Source organism: Micromys minutus, assembly GCF_963924665.1.
Source record: "Micromys minutus genome assembly, chromosome: 1".
Taxonomy (NCBI): domain Eukaryota; kingdom Metazoa; phylum Chordata; class Mammalia; order Rodentia; family Muridae; genus Micromys; species Micromys minutus.
Window position 1 is genome coordinate 25,015,978 of NC_137969.1, and position 19,603 is coordinate 25,035,580.

The 19,603-nt window shown below is 48.4% G+C and overlaps 1 protein-coding gene across 1 annotated transcript in view; it reads right to left on the minus strand.

Annotated features, from left to right (window-relative positions):
• The window catches only part of AFAP1 (actin filament associated protein 1), a 107,731-nt gene extending 93,220 nt beyond the window's left edge, over positions 1-14,511 (minus strand). Inside the window, exon 1 of the mRNA XM_080936213.1 lies at positions 14,372-14,511. The gene's annotated coding sequence lies outside the window, so the exon portion shown is untranslated. The remainder of the gene's footprint in view (positions 1-14,371) is intronic.
• Positions 14,512-19,603: the final 5,092 nt, after the last annotated feature.

Here is a 19,603-nt window from a genome sequence, read left to right on the forward strand (position 1 = left end):
AGGAAAGTAACCATAGGGCCCAATTTCCATCCCCAGGAGATGGAAAGGGAAGTGAGAACACACACTCAGGCACACACACAGGGGCACACACACAGGCACACATACACACAGGCACACATACACACAGGCACACATACACACAGGCACACACACACACAGGAACACATACACAGGCACATATACATACAAAGACACCCACAGGCACATATATACACACAGACACACACAGGCACACACACACACAGGAACACACTCAGGCACACACACAGGCACACACACACTCACACACATGCTCACACACACTAGCTGAAGGAGTTTCACACCTAAACGTGTTCCACTAACAGCGATTCAAGCCTTCAGATTTTTTGCAAACCTTGCAACTCTTCCTGCATCACTAGTCTTTCTAGAACCCCTTTAATGTCAGGGGCTGTAATGGATGAGGCCTGAGTTGGCTAAGACGTATTCATATAAGAAGAGCGTGCTCTGGCGCCCCCCACCCCCACACCCCGAGGCCATCTCCTGCCCCTTGCTGCCAGCACTCACTCTCAGCACGGTGAAAAGTGACCTGCGTTCCTTTCACTGTATCAGCCTCTTGGCTGACCCAGCATTCCCCAGAAAGCAGGCTGGCAGCCCTGTCACTGACTGCTCTGAAGTCACAAAAGCCATTAAGCACTGAGCAGACAGGGTCCATCTGTCTCTCCGTCTTCTACTTGTCATGCAGGTCACTCTGTGAGCAGACCGGCTGCGGACGGTTTTGGCAGGTTACCAGAAAGTGACTCCTCACTCCTGCCCTCCCTCCTAGGCGTACAGACTGCCTGGAGTGTAGGAAGACCAGAAGGCTTTTTCTAAGGGACATGATATGGAGACACCCCACCACATGCAGACAGTAGCAAGTGTCTTCTTATGGTGGGGCAGGTGTCCTAGACTAGTGCAGTTTGCCATGAAGACCTAAGTGGGCTGTCTCAGGCTAGACCTCACCCGGGGGGGTGGGGGGTTGGGGGTGGGGTCACAGGCATGAACCATGTATGCCTTTCAGGTCTGCGGGCAGAATTACAGATGTAATTCTTCAAGTTCCAGAGAAGTTGTTTACACAGCTGTATTCCCCACGGACGTGATGCCTTACAGCATTGCCAAGCAATGCCATAGAATAGCTCACCTGCTCTCCCTGTGACCTCTCGGGACACATTGATTCCTTAGCTCATTAGAAAAAAAAAAAAAAACCAAGAAGGATAGAGAAGTGGCTCAGCAGCTAAGAGCACTTCCTGTTTTTGTAGAGCCCCAGAGCTCAGTCCCTAACATCCACATCTGACACCTCACAACTGCTTGGAACTCCAGCTCCAGAGGACCAGACACCCTCTTCCTGCCTCTGAAGGCATGGCACTCACATGCACGACACACACATACACACAGAATTAAAAATAAAATAACTTTAAAAATAAAAAAAATGTCAGTCTCACCAAAAAAAAAAAAAAATCAGTGCTTTTTCCTATAAGCCCCCCCTTACTGGAGCAGGACGTGAAAATCGTTTGACTCTGGAATCAATACTTTTGCCAATGTGCCACACAGTCCCTGTGGGGCTGGGAGTCCTCCCCGACCTTAAAATTGCAAACAAAAACCTCTCACATGTCTCCCAGATCCCTAACAGTAAGCAATTTATACATTTCCAGCTGAACTTGGAAACTCGTACAGGCCATTTTCCAAGGTTCTTTCGTTTGTTTCTGGGACAGATCATTCCAGTGCACCGAGCAGAGGGGTGTGGGAGGTGTTTGCCGATGTGGACAGACAGTGGTGTCAGCTGTCACAGTCATGGGCATCCCTTAAAAGGTGTATTATAGAAGGATAACACAAAGTCCAATCAAACACAGACGGGACAGGAGACAAAAGAATGAAGAGGCCTCTGGTGCTGGAGAGATGGCTCAGAGGTGAACAGAACATACACTGTTCTTACAGGGGACCTGAGCTCCATCCTCAGCACCTATGTCAGATAGCTCTTAACCTTCTAACTCCAGCTCCAGGGGCTCTGACAGCTCTGGCCTCCTCAGACAACACACACACACACACACACACACACACACACACACACACACACAAAACTAATCATTTTTAAAATGACAGAGGTTTCTGACTTGAAAGACAGGGGAATTTAACTCCTCTCCCATCCCCCACCTCCATGGACCATGTTTGCTTTGTCTCACTGTTCCCCTTGAATGTCATCCCAAATGCTTCCAGAATAAAATTACTATGTCTATACAGGCACAGGCCTTAGAGTTACAGTAACTTCTTTTCTCTGAGGTAAATGCCCTCAGGTGCTTCCTGGTTTAGGTTTCTAAGAGACAGCGGCCATACCTTCGGAGGACTATCCCACTTTGACCCAACCTCCCACACCCTTTTGTGTTACTGTTTTTCATCCTAATGGTATCTTGCTATGAAGGGTTTTGTTATTGTTGTTGTAGGTTTGGTTCATTCTGTAGTTTTAAACCCAGGGCCTCACACATTCCAGGCAAGGACTCTCCCAACTGAGACACATCCCCAGACACATGATGGGTGTCTTCCAAGTGCTTATTGGTTATTTAACCAGCTCTTCCTGGTTTGTTTGTTTGTTTGTTTTTGTTGGTGGTGGGTTTTTTTTGGTTTGTTTGTTTTTACATTTTCTACTTGAAATTGGATTTTGGGAGTTCTTTATATACTGTACCTACTAACCCTCTATTCGATCTGTTATTTACAGTTTTTTTTCTCCCAGGCTGTATCCACCCTTGTAGTCTCTTAGCAAGCATGTCTATTTATTAGGGTTTAATTGTCCACTTGACCCACAGGAGTCACTAGGAGCCGCTGCCAGAAGTTGTGTTGTTAATTTACGAAGTGTACAGCTGAATTCTCAAAATTCAGGGGTTTCACACTCCCTGAAGATAGAGGGGCTTGCTATCAATGTCGCAGAAGACAAGGACAGAGGGAGCAAACAGGATGCAGTTACCAAGTGTCAAGGGTGATGTGCATTCCAGCCTGCCTCCAAACGCTGGTGACCTCACAGCCAGAGTGGCCTCCACGAGTGAGAGACCCCATTGGGGAGCAGGACCTATGGGAACCCACCCTTCTGTGTTACTTGCTGACCGTGGGCTGGGAAGTTCCTTTAACTACAAGGGTACACTGCCTCAATCGTTAGCAGGATAAATGCCATCTGCCTCAGGCGGACTGGAGGACTGGCAGGCAGACCCACGAGGCAGGGTGATTATAGTTGTCAATGTCTTAACAGGAGCCACAAAACAGCTTCCTTACTTCCTGTTCAGAAAATCAGCAAAGACTGGCAAACAAAAGAGCCAAACAGTCTGATTTTTAATTTTAAAATCACAATGCTTTTGAAAGCACGGGAAGAGACGGTCAGAGGGACAGCTGCCTACACGACCTTTACAACCTTCCTGGGCCCCTGGACCAGCAATCACTGTACTGTGGCAGAACCCTCCTCACAGCTGGCTTTACCCACCCGGGGTGCCTCTTGACAGTGTACAATAATCAGCAACATCTTGAACTGGGCAGTGTGGTCTGAAAAGGAGAGCTTCAGACAATGTCCCCCAGGAAACCACAAGTGAACCATGGAGAATCACTCAGTGGCAAAAACTGATGTCCCACCTATCAGACAGGGACTGCCCACATGAAGCCAGGTGGGCAAGCGACACACAGCAAATCACATTGCCTCCAAAAGACTTCTCAGGGCTGGGGAGCCCCAGGCACTGATTTCCCCCTGCACTGACAAGTGTCTCAGCCCCACCGTCTCATGAGCGGAAGTGCATTTTCAGGTCTGTACAAAAACTAAACTTAAAAAAAAAATATTCTCTACATCTGAAATTCCTTTCTGGAAAAGAGAAAGGTTTGTACTGTAGGAGAGGAGATGGGAAACATCTCAGCCAGTAAGGCGCTTGCTAGGCAAGCCGGGGGGGGGGGGGGGGGGGCAGGGGTAGGACACAGTTCCATCCATGTGTTAACAGCCAGGTGAAGACGCACTCTTACAATGACAAGGCAGGTGATTTTAGCTGACAGTGCTTAGGGTAGAGACAGAAGGATCCTGGGGCCCAAAGGCCAGAGAGACTGCAGTGAGCTCCAGGTTCAGTGAGTGACTTGGTCTCCAAAAATAAGTTGGATGACTCCTGAGAAGCCCCTGGGGTTGACCTCTGGTCTCTATATATGTGTGTGTGTGAGAGAGAGAGAGATAAAGAGAGAGAGAGAGAAAGAGAGAGAGAGAAAGAAAGAGAGAGAGAGAGAGAGAGAGAACACGCGCGCACGCACACACACACACACACACGCATAATCAATTAATTAATCATTAAATAAATAAATAAGACTAAACTCAGGTGTAACTGACCCATCACAGCAATGTATCTGTTTGACAGTAGCATGCAGTTGGCAAACAAATTCTGAAGTCATAAGACAAACTCAGGGCCTAGTCTAACGCATACTATGAGACCCAGCAAATGGTTGTAATTTCTCATTTTTCCACCTGCCTGTGGCATGGCAGAGAATAAAACATTTGGTCCAGGAATGGCAGCAGGCAGGAATCTCAACACATACTGAGAATAAGACAGATAGAACCTGATAAAGGGGACCAAGCCATGCCAGTCAGTATCATGCATGTGTGTACCCTTTGATTAATAGTTCCATCTTAGGAATTCAGTCCATGGGCATCGCCATGAAAATCCACAAGAACTAGGAACAAGACAGAATAGTTTGCCATTCCAGAAGAATAGGGATGAGCTTGTCCAGGAGTGGTCCAGGGAGACGACACAACTCCATGGCAACATTCTGAATGAACATGCTCTCCTAGGATGCTGAACACAGCCTTCTGCACACATCCAAAAGGAAGTGGCAAGGGTTCTGGGGCAGCCTTAAGGATGCACGGCACTGCCTAGCATCAAGGCATTTGACACAAGATTCAATGCTTCATTATAACTGCAAAATCTAATACCGCTTAACGGGTCCGAGCACCACACTAGTTAGTCCAGCTCACGGGTGGGTAAGTGTTGTCAAAAGAGGCACAGTTGAAGGCATACGGATGCGCTAAGAGGTAGCTCCAACTTGGGACATCAGGGAGCAATGCTGAAAGACAGCTCTTGAAGGTTTGACCATGGAAGACAATAAACAACCAGAAGCAGCGTGTGCCAGGTCAGGGACACTGAAAAGAACAAGCCACCAAGTGCCACTCTTAGAATGAGCTTTAGAAAAAGGCTGAAGCTACCAGTTTGATTGCAAAGTTGATGATGGTGGCTCAGAAACCAAGCACTATCTTGGATTCCGAACCCAGATTCTGAGCCTTCAACCAGGCCAGCAACTCCACCCTGCACCGCAACAAAGGAAAAGACGAGGATGCTAGAGGCACAAACAAATATCACGCCACGTAGAACCTAGCTGTGGGTCATCAATGGGAAAAGAGAAGACAGGAAGCCATCAGTGCAGGCAGCCCAATTTCACTCCGCCATTTTTACAGACAAGGAGTGTGGAGCTATGTCTATTTTTAGGACATTATTGATATTCTAGAGCCCTGTCTATATCCGTCCCCCAGCTGCCATAACAAAATCTCTCACTCTGGGTATCTTAACAGCAGAAATCTATTTCTCATCATCTCGAAGCTAGGATGTCCAAGATCTGACTCCTAGAAAGGTTATTCTTTCTGCTCTTGCAAACAGTGCTTTCCCATGTCCCTTCTTTCAGGGAACTGACCTCCTCAGAAACCCCACCATCGTCATCGAGCCCTTGATTAGCAGAGCCCACATCTGCTAGTCACAGCAGTGTTAAGGATTCATCCTTAGCATGGGGGAGAACACAAGGTCCAGTCCCCTCCTTACAATAACGCCTGAAACAGAGGGGAAGAGGAATAAGTACCTGTCAGTGAACAGCACACGATGCTTTTATTATCTGATGACAACTTACAGAGGATGTAAGCACTCAGCTTCCTGCCCCAGCCACCATGCCTGCCACTACTACTGTGCTTCCGTAACATAATGAATGGCCTCTTATCCCTCTAGGCCCCTAAGCCCAATCAAGCCTTTCTTCTAGAATTTGCCTTGGCCATGGTGCTTTATCACAGCAACAGAAAAGTACTAACATTTCATTGTTTGCCTGGGCATCGTGTGTCATATATGACAGAGGCCACAACAGGTCTCCAGGTAGTTATGAGCCTCTGTGTAGCTGGGAACTGAACTTGGGTCCTCTGAAAGTACCCTTAACCACTGAGCCATCTGTCCAGTCCCAAAGAACACTGAGTTCTGTTTCCAACATCTCTGAATCCCAGATTGTCCACATACACACCAGTGAGATCCCTTCCAAGTCACAAACTTCACAGAAACCTCTGTACCAACAACAAAGGTTGTCACTAACGGAACTGCACTGGAGAGGTGACAATCCTAAGGTGACATAAAAATTTAAAAACATGCAAGTTAGAAAAATAAAATAGCTGTTTTTTAAAAAAAAAAAAAAAAAAAAAAACCTGACTAAATCCTTGAAACCAGGATGTGTGCCTTCATGAGTGAGTGTGCGTACATGTGTGTGTGTGTGTGTGTGTGTGTGTGTGTATGTGTGTGTGTGTATACACCACATATCTCCACCCTTCAAAAACTATAAAAGAGTTTTAAAATTTAAAACAATGATAAAAACTTCATACAAGGATCTAGAGAAAAAGTTGGGAAAATCTTTCCATAGGAAATGCTTGGTGCCCTGCCACTCCCAGCAACCCTACCCCACCCCGTTATCTCCAGACCTCTACAACAGGTGAGTTTGGTAAGGCCATATTCCATCATGGAGGCTGACTGCTTACAACACTGGCCTTTACTGATTAGCTCAGTCTCTAGCCACCATGCTCCCCAGGGTCTGGGGGTGGAGCTGAGATTCCCCACCCTCATTCTGTCCTCCCTCTACCCCTCATCCCCCTCCGAAGCTCCTGGCTGTGGGCCCCAGCCTGAGGCTGCCCAGTCATCTAAACTGTTATGCAATGTTATCTTGCTCTGTTAAGTGGCAGTGCAGAGGAAAAGATGTACCTATATCACCTCCAGTGTTTAGAGGACTTTGTTTCAGGCATTCTGAACCAAGAATCAAAACAAGAACCAAGTCTGTATTTTCTTACTCTGTAGAACTATCTCACAAGACTATTCTTGGGAGGTTGGAGGGCAAAGAAGTAGGTAGGCATTGGAAGTTGGGGGCAGAGTGGGTGACTCCGACCTTGCCCCCGCTCCCACTTCCTGCTTCTCTCCTCCCCTTCCTCACTCTACCCCCCTCCAACTACTCCTCTCTCTCCTCCTCCTCTCTCCCTCTCCCCTTCTCAGCTAAAACCTTCAAAGTGACTGCTGCCTCTAGGGATCAGAGATGGAGTGGAGGATAGGGTTGATTGCTGTGTTTTTGTTTCAAGCTTTGAAGAACTTTTGACTCTTAAAACCATGCGCTTGTGTAACTGAGTTTAAAATGGGTATTTAATGTTTAAACAAAATCCGAGCCTTGACCGAGAAGAAGACCTTTCCAAGTGTGCATTCCTAAGCATTAGGGAGCCCAGCCACTTTGAAGACACTGTGTAGAAAGCTGTAAAGCCCAGACCCAGGATAAACACACCCCCACGGGAAACATCCGAACAGGAGGCCAGAGCATTCCTACGTCCACTGAGCTTGGGTTCTATGGTAAAAGTAAAGTTTCTGGGTTTCTGTCTGTTATTTTTGTTTGCTTGCTTGCTTGGTTTTCCTTACAGAGGTGAGGGTGGAACCCAGGGTATCCTGCACCCTAGGGCATCTGCTGCTGAGCTACAACCCCAGCCCAGATCCTGGTTCCTCATAAAATCTCTTTCAGAGCAAAGCTGACCTTTAGTACACAGGGATGGGGGTGGGCAGGGAACTGTGCTTAAATGAGAAGCGATCAAAAGTGTCCCATGTGATGGGGAGGGCCATGCTTGGTCTTGCACTTGGTGGTCCTCCTTAAGTGTCTCCTTGACAGGGACACACTGGCTCAAATTAATGAGATCCCAGGCTTCATTTACTGGCCTCCCTTCCGCCTAGAAACAGTGGGTGTGCTGACCCTCTGGAGGGTGACTGTCAGCTGAGCTGACTCATTCCAGCTGAGTCTGGTCCGGAAACAAGGGGTCCTCCATCTAAACCTTGAAAAGGCAAGGTCCCAAATTCCTCACCTGGGTGTTTCTTCTTCCAGCAAAATCTCTAGGGATTTCTTGGCAAAACTCTACTCTCAGCAGGCCACTTCAATGCTCCAAAACAAGCTGTTTGAGCTTGAGGCTGGCCTGTCTCTGATACTGTAAACCTTCACAGAAAGAACAGTATGTCTTTGTTTTCTGGACAGGATCTCCCTATGCAATCTGGCTTCAAACTCTCAATATGGCCCAGGTTGGCCTAGAACTCACTGACATTCTGCCTCTTAGGTAAAAGGGTTTGCCACAAAATCCTGACATCCTGGGTTTGATCTTCTGCTTCCAGGCTCTGTCAGGAGACAACAAACCAACTCTTGAATTAATGAAAGTTGTCACCTGAGTGAGCAAACACACACACACGCGCACACACACACACACACACACACACACACACACGCTCATACATACAAACAGAATGGAGTCTTCAGTCTTCATATCCCTGACAGTTTGTTTAAACCATTGGTGCCTCAGTTTACATGTCCATGAATGGAGAGTAACAAAGCAACCTCACAAGATGCTGTAGAAAGAGGACCAGGTGACTTCGGTGGACCGCCACTTAACCGAACTCAATAGCATTGCATAACAGTTTAGATGGCTGGCAGCCTCTATCTTCAAGGTCACATGGTAGCACAGGAAGGAAGGGAAGAAGGAAGGGAAGGAGGGAGGAAGGAAGGAAAGAAGAAAAGGAGAAAGGGAGGGAAGAAGGAAGGAAGGAAGGAAGGAAGGAAGGAAGGAAGGAAGGAAGGAAGGAAGGAAGGAAAGGCCTTTCAGAGCTAAGCAACACTACCTTGCCAATTTCTGCCCAGCAACAGTGTGAGATGGAGTGTATGTTAGCTGACGAAGTTACATGTGGTAGTAAGAAACTAATACAGTGAGTTACCAAGAGTAGCCAGCAGCACAGCATTCAGTAACTCCTAGAAGCAGGGCTGAAGAGTGAAAAGTTTTCCCTTTCCTTTCTTTTTTTTTTTCCTTTTCAAGACAGAGTTGCCCCCCCCCAGCTGTTTTAGAACTTACTTTGTAAACCAGGCTGGCCTCTAAATCACAGAGATCTGCCTGCCTCTGCCTCCAAGTGCTGGGATTGAAGGGTGTGTGTGCCACCACCATCTGGCGGGATTTCATTTAATAGCAAAGCAAAGCACTTACCTTGCAAGCCCAGGGTTCTGGGTTCAGTCACACACACACTCCACAAAGGAGAGGGATGGCCACATTCCATCCAGAACAACAGATCACAGTTTTCATTACAGCCACAGATTTCAGAAATTCTAATTCGTCCAGAACACTACAGAATGTACATTTCCCACAATGCACTGCCTTTCCTTTACCAGTCCAGCATTACCGGTGTTGTGGGAAATTCAACCATCAAACCCCCCATAGGAAACTCTGGCTGCTGGACTGAGTCACTGGGCACAGCACTGAGCCCCAGCACCGTGCTTTTCCACACCACAGGGATTCTGCGTGTCTGTTGAGGCCACATAGGGTGCTGTATGTGAGCACCAACATTTCTCAACAGACATTCTTTGAGGCCCACTGCTGAGTTTGTGAGCCTCTGTGTTCTCCTGTTGTGACGTTAGAGTGACAAAGGTGTTCAGTAGAAATTGGTGAAGAAATTGGAGTAGGACTGACAGCTGGCCCTGGGACAGTCAGTTATGGCTGCCAGGATGGCTTGGGGAGAGACTGATCCAAGTAAATGTCCTGCTGTAAGAGCTGGACTCTGATACTTGCCCCTCACTAGTAGGAGACTGAGTTGCAACAAGTGGCTGCTTTTCTGGCCTGAATTTCTGACCACACTGACCTTTGCCTTCCTGGATCTCTAGTCAGGTCCCTTAGGAGCCAAAAGATCAAGAAAGAAATCAGCCATTAAAAGAAGGTGCTTGTGGCTTGGAACTGTTACAGAATCCATCAGAAGCTCAGACACACACTCACTCACTCACACACACACACACACACACACATTTTCATATAAATCGTATAAAACCGGAATTCAAACTTAATGATTTCTCCAAAACGCCTACTAAATGATACTGATCATTCAGGATGTAAAACAAAGCTAAGTTTCCTGGCACTGCATCCAGGACTCTTGTGTGTGTGTAGTACAGCAGGGGAAAAAAAATCAACCCTTAATGCTGTGTTCTTTTATAACTTTGGCAACATAGGATTTTACAACTTAAAAAATCCTTTATATTTGCAATCGCATTGAATCTTCCAAATAATAATAATAATAATAATAATAATAATAATAATAATAATAATAATAATTTTAAGCAATCCTTAACTCTACTCACGTCTACATCCTATTGACACACAGAAAGGTTCTGGGCCCAAATACACTAACAGACACAAGAACCTGATAGTGGAAAAGGTGACCTGGGAAACCCTGGGTGGTAATGACACCATAGCTGTCACCATACATGGTGATTTATAGAGATTTCAAGCTGTAGAGTAAGGGAAGTGACATCGTGGCTTAAAACCCTCATGGCAGCCACAGAAATCTCCAGACATGGTTGGGAGCAGACAGATGGCACCTACCGAACTGATATATTCGGTGATGGGTGAACACGGGCAAGAGGACAATAGCAAAGAAGTTGAGATCTACCCGATCCCTGTGCAGTCTCTCCACAGGGACCCCTGTCACTTCGTCTGGACAGAAATCAAAGCAGCTCCGAATAAAAAATACTTATCACAGTGAGCCTGTGCACGTTAGAGTACAAGTTAAATATTGAAAGGAAAAAAAGAAGCACCTAGTGGAGTTGTAAAGGTGCCTCATAAAGTAAATGTCCCCAACACAGCAAAGCACCTGAAGTACTGGACAGAGGAAAGAAATTCAAATTAAAAGGGGAATGTGTCCCAGTAAAGAACATGGCCCCTAGACAGAACCGCCACCGACTTTCAATCCCTGTCCTTATCTAGAGAGCAGAGAGAACTATGTCCTTTCTACACACTGACACGCAGCGAGAAAAACACTCTGCATACTGAATTCCCACCTCACCACAGGCAAACACGGAAGAGCTGGCTTCTGGTCCTCAGAGCTGAGCTCCTCCACCAGTCCCTTAACATACGATGTCCCTTTCTACACACACTACAGTCTTCCAGCATTTAGACAGAGCCCAGGACATCCACTTGGGATTCTCTCCCGATTCCGCTTGTTTCGGAGTCTCTCAAATAAAATCCTGGCCATAGATTGAGGCCTGGAAATGCACAGTTGGCAGACTCCATCCGATGACACATCAACAGATGCTCTTGAAAACAGATCTGCACCCAACAGCTTCATTAAGGGCGGGGAATATGATACAGTGGAAATGCAAACAAAACACAATTATGAAGGGTCCAAAAGGAGCCGGAGCGATGCCTCGTGGGTAAGAAAGGGAGAGGGCTGAGAGTCTTGCTGCTCACAGAGTTTGGTTTTCAGCACCCACATCGGGAGCCTCTCATCTGCCTGCAACTCCAGATCTGCTAGACCTGATGCTCCAAAGGCATCCCATGTATGTGTGCACAATCTACCTAACCCTTTTACATTTTAATTTTTTTTTTTTTTACTTAATGTTTATGGATGTTTTGCTTCCATGTGTCTGTCATACCACAAGCACACAGTGTCTGTCTACAGAGACCAGAGATGTCATTGGGTGCTCTGGAGTTAAACCATTTGGATGTAGAACTCAAGCCTCTCAGGTCCTCTGCCTGAGCGGCCAGCAACCTTGACCACCAGCCATCTCTTGTCCTCGGCTCAACCTTTGTAAAAAAAAAAAAAAAAAAAAAAAAAAACGAAACTCAAGGAAGTAGCTCACTCTTTAGACTACATTTTTCAAATATCTCCTTTATATCTTTGCCATAGGCCAACTTCCTTCTGCTACTTTTGGTTAAAAGAATGAAGGGTTTAGGCCCAAGAATGTTCCTTAATATTGTCTAGTTTAAGACCTTCGAAGGTGGGAAGGCTAAAGCCTAGAAGAGAAACTACCTAGGAAGGACAGTAAATAAACTTTAGGGCCAAAATGAGACGCAGTGAGTTCTGTTCGAGTACACTACATCATAAAACAAACCCAGTCAGACAGACTTAAAAAAAAAAAAACTTTAATATCTTTGGAGAGTCGAGGCTTTGTAGCTTTAAAACAACAATGAAAATACCTGGATTCACGGTGTAGACAAAGGCACCCTCAGCCCCACCTCCTGCTTTCTCCGGGCACAAACTGGGTCTGTGTCTTTCAGAGGGGGGGGTTGTTTATTTGTTTGTTGGTTTTTGTTGTGTTAAGCTACGATAGGTACTTTGGCCCAAACTCACAATGTCCCTGGAGCTCGCAAGGTAAGGACTGAAGGACAGGACTAACACTGGAAGGCTCGGAGAGAACGTCTGATGAGGCAGAGGCTTGCCAGAGCTTAGCACCAGAGCTGAGCTTGTGCAAGCACAGAAGAGAGGGGAGACACTAAGCGTGTATCTTATAACAGGACAAGGATGGTTCCCAGCTCAGTTCTGTATCCTACCCCTGCTATTAGAGCCGGGTTCTCTTTTAGGACAAATTGTGGGTTGCTTATTGAAACTCCTTATTATACACACACACACACACACACACACACACACACACACCCCTGTTACATGGCAAGTGAGTTTTTTAAGGGCTCAAAGAAGCAGTATCTAATGGATGGCTTCTACATTAGTTAGTGCTGAGAAGGGCCCAGCCTGAGGGGCAGCATCAGGTCCCCTCCCTGGACCTCACCCCAGGGCTGCCTTCATAAATCTGATCTCCAACTGTAACTGCTTTGGCTTGGTTCCCTGGGTGTGGATTTTCTTGATTCAAACGCATTCTGCAGCCCGCCAAGTTCTTGCAAGAGTTTCCTCCACTTGCCAGGCGCTGGCTGGGAGTAACAAAGTCAACTCTCTGGCTTTCCAGATTTTTTTTTTCTTCCCAACGGAAGAAATCAAGAAGCTGAGGGCAGAGAGGCTCTGCTCCCTCCAATCAGCACCGGCCTCTGGGTCGCCAGGCCTAGGGTAAGAAACGCCATGGCTGGACTTGCTCCCAGCACAGTGACAGCCCTACGTTCCCCAGGGACCCGCAGGGTGAGGGGCACATTCTCAGGCAGGCTACTCCAGAGCCCATGTGGCGCTTCCCCGACCCAGCTCTCTGCTTCAGCTCACGGAGAAAAGACAATACATAAACACCGAAGAGCGCGCGGGTGGCAGTCGGTCCACCACCTTAGGCCAATTGCGCCCAGCACACTCAGGGCTTCACTCACCTCACGGAAACACCAATGCCCAAAACACACCCAAAGCGGGGGTCGGGACTGAATGGGCAAAGCCTGGGTCGACAAGCCATGGGACACAGAATCAGGATCCCATGCCTGCCACCCTCACTGACACAGAAATCGTACCAATACAGGGACAGAAATGGCATTCCTACCCGCCAAGCCTCCATACACACTTAAGTCCACGTAGTTACCTCCTGAGCCATCCACATCACATAGGGAAACAGGAAGGCGCCCTCACACAAGGGTCCCCACCACCACCAGGTCACTCTTGGTGACAAATCAACCAGCTACACCCAAGAGGGAGGGCCGGAAAAGCGCCCACTCGTAGGGCGACCAGGACCTGGAGGCGCAGAGCCCTCTATGCCACCAGGCGGCGAGACAATGCCAGGGCGCACGGACTCGTAGGTGCTCCGGTCCATCCGCACCGGTCCTCTCGGGGGTTTCCGCTCCTCCAGAGGGGAAGGCAGCGGCCACCAACCCGGCAGCACAGGCTCTGACCCGCTTCAGCTGACCACCGAACCAGGAACCCCAGTTTAGCCTTAGCGACTGTCCTGTAAGTCCGAATACGCGGTCTGTCCTTTAGGTGTCCGATGTCAGGATCTTCAAGCAGTTCCTGGAAAACCATCCCTGCCCGCTGACCCTGCCCAACCCTGTGTGAGGACCCTGCAGGGCCTCTGGTACTCTACCTGGCCTTGGGGACCCTGACCTCCAGGGACCCAACTTAGCCCTGGAGACCCTGTCCAGCCCTGTATAAGGACCCTGCCCTGTCTAGAGACTCTGCCCTGTCAGGAGTCTCTGGTCAACCCTATCTAACACCCTGAAGGGCCTCGAGGACCCTACCCGGCCGTAGAGACCCTGCCCAGTCTTGTCTGGAGACCCTGCCCGGCCCAGCGCATTCAGCTTGGGGACCTTGTCCGGGGACATCGTGGGACACCTGGCCCCGCTCCGGGCTCAAAGTCGCCGCCGCCTCACCTTAGGATTCAGTGGCTCGTGAGCGCTGGACGGCCGAGAGGAGAACAGCCCGCGGAGTACCCGCTGCTTCAACAATGGAGCCCGGGGCGGGGCCCTGCGCAGCTCAGCGATCTCACAGTCGGGACCGGGAGCCCAGACACCGTCGGTGCGAGCTGTGGCTGGAGGACTCTGCGCAGGCGCGATAGGCCCCGCCCGCCTCCATAGCCCTGCCCTCTGAGCAGCAAGAACCCGCCCTCCAGCCAATGACGAAGAAGCTAGAGGAGGGGGCGGGGCCCGGAGGAACAAAGAGAGGCTGGGCGGGGCCGTGGGTCCGAGTCGGCACCCAGGACCTTACACTGACTGACCTGATTTAGTGCTGGGCTCAGTGCCCACGTGGACTCGGCTCAGGGGTACTCAGTGCTCATCACAAAGCTAGAATATTGGTTGTAAAGGGAAACTGAGGCTCAAGGAACAAGATCTCCTGCCGTCCGAATTATGATCCTCATAGCCTTGTCCATTTTCTGGTCACTCAGCAAACATTTCGAAGCGTGTCGGTATCATTAAGACTGGAAAGAAAAAGAAAGCCTTTAGGTGCTGTGCCAAGCTAGTCCGTTTCTCTGTCGTACTTCAGTAGCCCTGTATTAATCTCGTCCCTTTCCTACTCGGAGCCCTGTTTTTTTTTTTTTTTTTTTTTTTCCATTCCCCTACCAGGCAGGACTCCTATCTACCTACCATTTCCATTTATCATATCACACTGCCCAGGCCTTAGAGGACTGTTCTGGAAGGCATCTCTACGTGGATTTCCCTCTACTTCACAATCTGTCCCTCCTCCCCTCCAAGACTTCCTCTCAGCTTCTGACAGAGAGGTCTGGTGATTAGGGCTGCAGCCAGCATCCTTCTCTTGACGTGGGACACCCTCACCAGAAGCCCCATCTGCATGTATGATCACTGCAGGATCCAGTCCAGCCAGCAGTGACCTCCACCAGACCTCAGTTGGACTGCCCCAAAATTACAAACTGCTTACTTCCAGAGACAGGCCAGTCTGCCCCTCCTGGGTGAGATGCCTCAGTGCACACTGAAGTCCAGGCAGAACCTCAGTCCTCCTGTTCGTCTCCCCGAGCCAACAGATGATCTGCTTGCCCAGGCACTGGGCCTCTTGGGACAGCCCCTTCCTTATGAGAGAAGGGCTATCCTTGGGGATGGGTTTGACTGGTACGGTAGGTAGTTAGTGTTAATTGTCAACTTGCTGGAACAGCCTGTAAAGAGTCACCCCATCTCTGGACATGCATGTCCAGAGAGCAGTTGGGGTGGAAAGACTAACAAACACTGAGGGTAGGTAGCACCAGTCACTGGGCTCAGGTCCTGGTCTGTATAAAAAGCAAAGAGCTAGCTGAGGACAGTGAGTGTGGTGTGGCCAGCGGCCTCCAGCTCCTGACACTGCGACTTCCTCACACTCATGGGCTGAACCACTGCTGGAGAGCTGTGGGCCAAAAGAAACCTTTTTTGTCCCAAATTGCTTTGGTCCGGATAGTTTGTCAGAAATAACTAAGATGCTCCGGGACACCCTCCTGCTGTAAGAGCCAGTGATGGGACAAAGAAGCAGAACGGAGTTGCTATGCTAAAAATAAAAAAAAACAAAAAAACACACACACACACACAGAGCAGCTGTGTTTGGGAAAAGCCAGAGAAGGAGGAAAATAAAGGGAGTCAAGGAAGAGAAGGGAGAGCAGGTGGTGTGAGGACAGGAGAGGTGGCTATTATGGTCTGGAACATTTTAAGAACAAATGTCTAAAGGCTAGTCACTCCAACCTGTGTTACCTTGTCGTCCTGAGCTGCCGTCTGGTGGCCTAGACCCATCTCGTATGAGCAGACAGGTCCAGGGAGGGTTGCAGATAACTGGTTCTGACTGGAGTAGAGAAAGGGGTTAGCTATGAAAGTGTCCTCCAGAGCATCCTGCACTATTTTATCTGAAGTTCAAACAATTCGATCCAAGTTTCAGAATTGGCTTTTTCTAAGATGACAAACCCTACTGGCATCTGCACGGTTTTTCTGGCCAGCTCGATGCAGAGCTGTAGACAGTGCCCCAGACTCCAAACATAATGGGAGATATTTCCTTCTAAAGTGAATCACAAACTCATGAAAAATACCTTTACTTATTTATTTTCAAGCCCTCTGCACTGACTCTGGGTCTTTGCTGCACCAGGGAGGCGAGGACATTAATCTCTTCCCTGGATCCAGGGTCAGGTCACCTCCCCCTCCTTCATACTAAGGCTCTCTCCTTGAGAACCTGAGCAAAGAGACCTCCAAGGCTCATCCCACAAATGTGCTTTTGCTTCTCTGAGGACCACGTTTTTCAGTTAAGTCCTCCATCCTTCCTCAGTCTCACCTGATTGGCCAATGTTGGTCTGCATTGGTGGGTGACCTGTGCTTTTGGATAGACGCACAAATGCATGTGCTAGATAGTAGTTTACCTGTGACTGTTCCCACCACCACCTGCCCTAAATGATGCCCACACCACACGCCATCAATGCCATCAGTGTTTGGTGACCTTGCCCCTTGTAGGAAAGGTAGAGAGGAGAGTGCCTGCAATGGAGGGGCGGGGCCTAGAGCTCCCCAGTCCCCAGCTTGAGTTCTGTGATTCCTCCAAGCTGCAATACTGCTAGATCTGTTGCCTGGTGTGTGTGTGTGTGTGTGTGTGTGTGTGTGTGTGTGTGTGTGTGTGTGTGTGTGTGTACATGTACATGTGTGTGCACACGTGTGTGTGTGTGTGTGCATGTGCGTGCATGCGCACAAGTGCACGCATGTTTATACAAAGGGGACGGGGAGTAAATGATGGTTCATTATTCTCCTGCCTCAGCCTCTTGTAATCTGGGTCTGACCAAAGCAATTTCCTACCTTCCTTCCTTCCTTCCTCTCCCCCCCCCCTCTCTCGTCTCTGTCTCTCTCCTTCCTTCCTTTCTTATTTTCTTTCTTTTTCTTTCTTTTGAAACAGGTTCCCGCCTTCTTTGAACTGTGTACTCACCAGGGATGACCCTGAATTCTCAATCCTTATGCCCCATCATCAGAGATGACAAAGGTGTGAACCTCCATGCACAGCTTAGTTTCTCTCCTTTTCCCTTAAGACTTATTAACTTAAGTCTATCAATGCTGTATTTGCGTGTATGCCTGCATGACAGAAGAGGGCATCGGATCTCATTACAGATGGTTGTGAGCCACCGTGTGGTTGCTGGGATTTGAACTCGGGACCTCTGAAGAGCAGCCAGTGCTCTCAACACTGAGCCCTTCCAGCTTAGTTTCTGGAGATAGATTGTAGGTTCCGATTCTTTTCAAATTCCAATACAATGTGCACATTGTCTTTCTCTAATTTCATTTCACAGGACACACCCCCAAATCTAACAGGACTCCTGTGAATGCTGGCACAAACCATGACACCATGCTTCATTGCTCCCAGGAACAATGCAACAAATGGTTGTTTGTCTAATTCAAGCAACATGTGTGTGCTGTGTTCATTTTACAATCCCACTTCCGTTTCTTAGAGTTCAATGGTTCCCCCAGGGGCTGAAGAGATGGCTCAGTTTTTAGAATGCTTACCTTTCTATTGGAGGAGCAGAGTTCAGAGTTCAAGAGAGGCAGCTTACAAACACCTGTAACTCCAGCTCAGGGCTTCTCAACCTTCCTACTGCTGTGACCCTTTAACACACTTCCTTATGTTGTGGTGACCACGAACTATAAAATTATTTTGTTATTTCAGAACTGTAACTTCTGCGTGGTTACGAATCGTGATGCACATAGCTGACCTGCAGAACTTCTAATACGTGGGCCCACAAAGGGGTTGAGAACCGCTGCTCCAGCTCCAAGGGATCCAGCGCCCCCTTCTGGCCTCCGTGAACATCTGCACAGATGCACACATTTTTAAAAAAAAACTTTCCCTACAGTTCATAGCTAATACCACATGGTTTATTGAGACGTTTATGAGGTATAGCTTACTTGTAATCAAAAAAAGAAGAAGTCAGAAGCAGGGGGATTCCCAGTACTCACTGGTCAGCCAACCTAGCCTAATCAGTGAGCCACAGGAAAATGAGAGACGTTGTCTCAACAACAACAAGGAAATGGCAAGGCTGCAGAGAGATGGTACAGTGGTTAAGAACACTGGCTCCTTGCTCTTGCAGAAGACCCAGGTTTGATTCGCAGCACCCACGCAGAAGCTCATAACCATCTGTAACTCTGGGTCCGTGTGATCACTGCCTCTTCTGACCTCCAAAGGCACCAAGCGTGCACATGTTGTGCCAACATACATGCAGGCAAAACATGGACACAAATAAAGTAAATCAGTCTTTTTTAACAAACAAATCAAGTAATGTCATCGAAAGTTGACCTCTGACCTCCACACATGCACCGTCACACCCACACTCACACTCATTCTGAGGAGCCTTAGCAGGTCGTGAGCTCAAGAAAGAGAGGAAATCGTCACTGTCATTCCCAAAGCCCAGCTCAGCCATGAGTTCTCAGAGAAGCGCTGGCCTTGTGCTGGTGACAGGCCTCCCAGCTGTGACTGAACCAGGCAAGCCCATTTAGCCCTTGAACAGAACAGGGGGATAGATTGCAAAGTCCCCAAATTCTGCTTTGGGGGGAGAGGCCTAGATTCTGGAAGGATCCGCAGCTGATATGAGTTGCTTAAAGTTTTTAATCTGGCTTCTTTTACCTTCCTTTACTTACCAAAGAGGTAGTCAGGGAACCTGAAAGGGAAGTAGAGCTGACCCAAGCTGGGAACAGGGCTGGCCGAGAGCAGCTCCCAGAAGCCAAAACAAAGGGATTGGAGTACTGCCAGAGAGGCTCTAAGTGAGGGTAGGATCGGCAGCCTCGGGAGGAGGCAGAGAAGAATGAGGCTGGGGCCAAGACCAGGAGGTTATCCACTGAACAGATGCTTGGTGTCCTTTGGGTCTGGAGTCATCTCAGGACTTAAAGAATCACATGACAAACAGAAGCCACCTGGAGTTGCCACTCACTGCTTGGACAGAGCCCTCAGTCCGTGGAGCACTGTTGGGACTAAATTACTGGGCTACCTGGTAAAAATCTCCCCTGGAACCTGAGACAGGGATGGAGTTTTGCTAGTGGGGGAGGAAGTCCTCTATGCCTCCTGGTGAGCAGAGGGCATGGGATTGTAGTCTGCCAACTGTTGTGGAGCAAGTATTGGTACGCTTTTGCTTTGCCTTTAGTGGAAGATAGGGGCTCATAGAACCCAGGCTGGCCTTG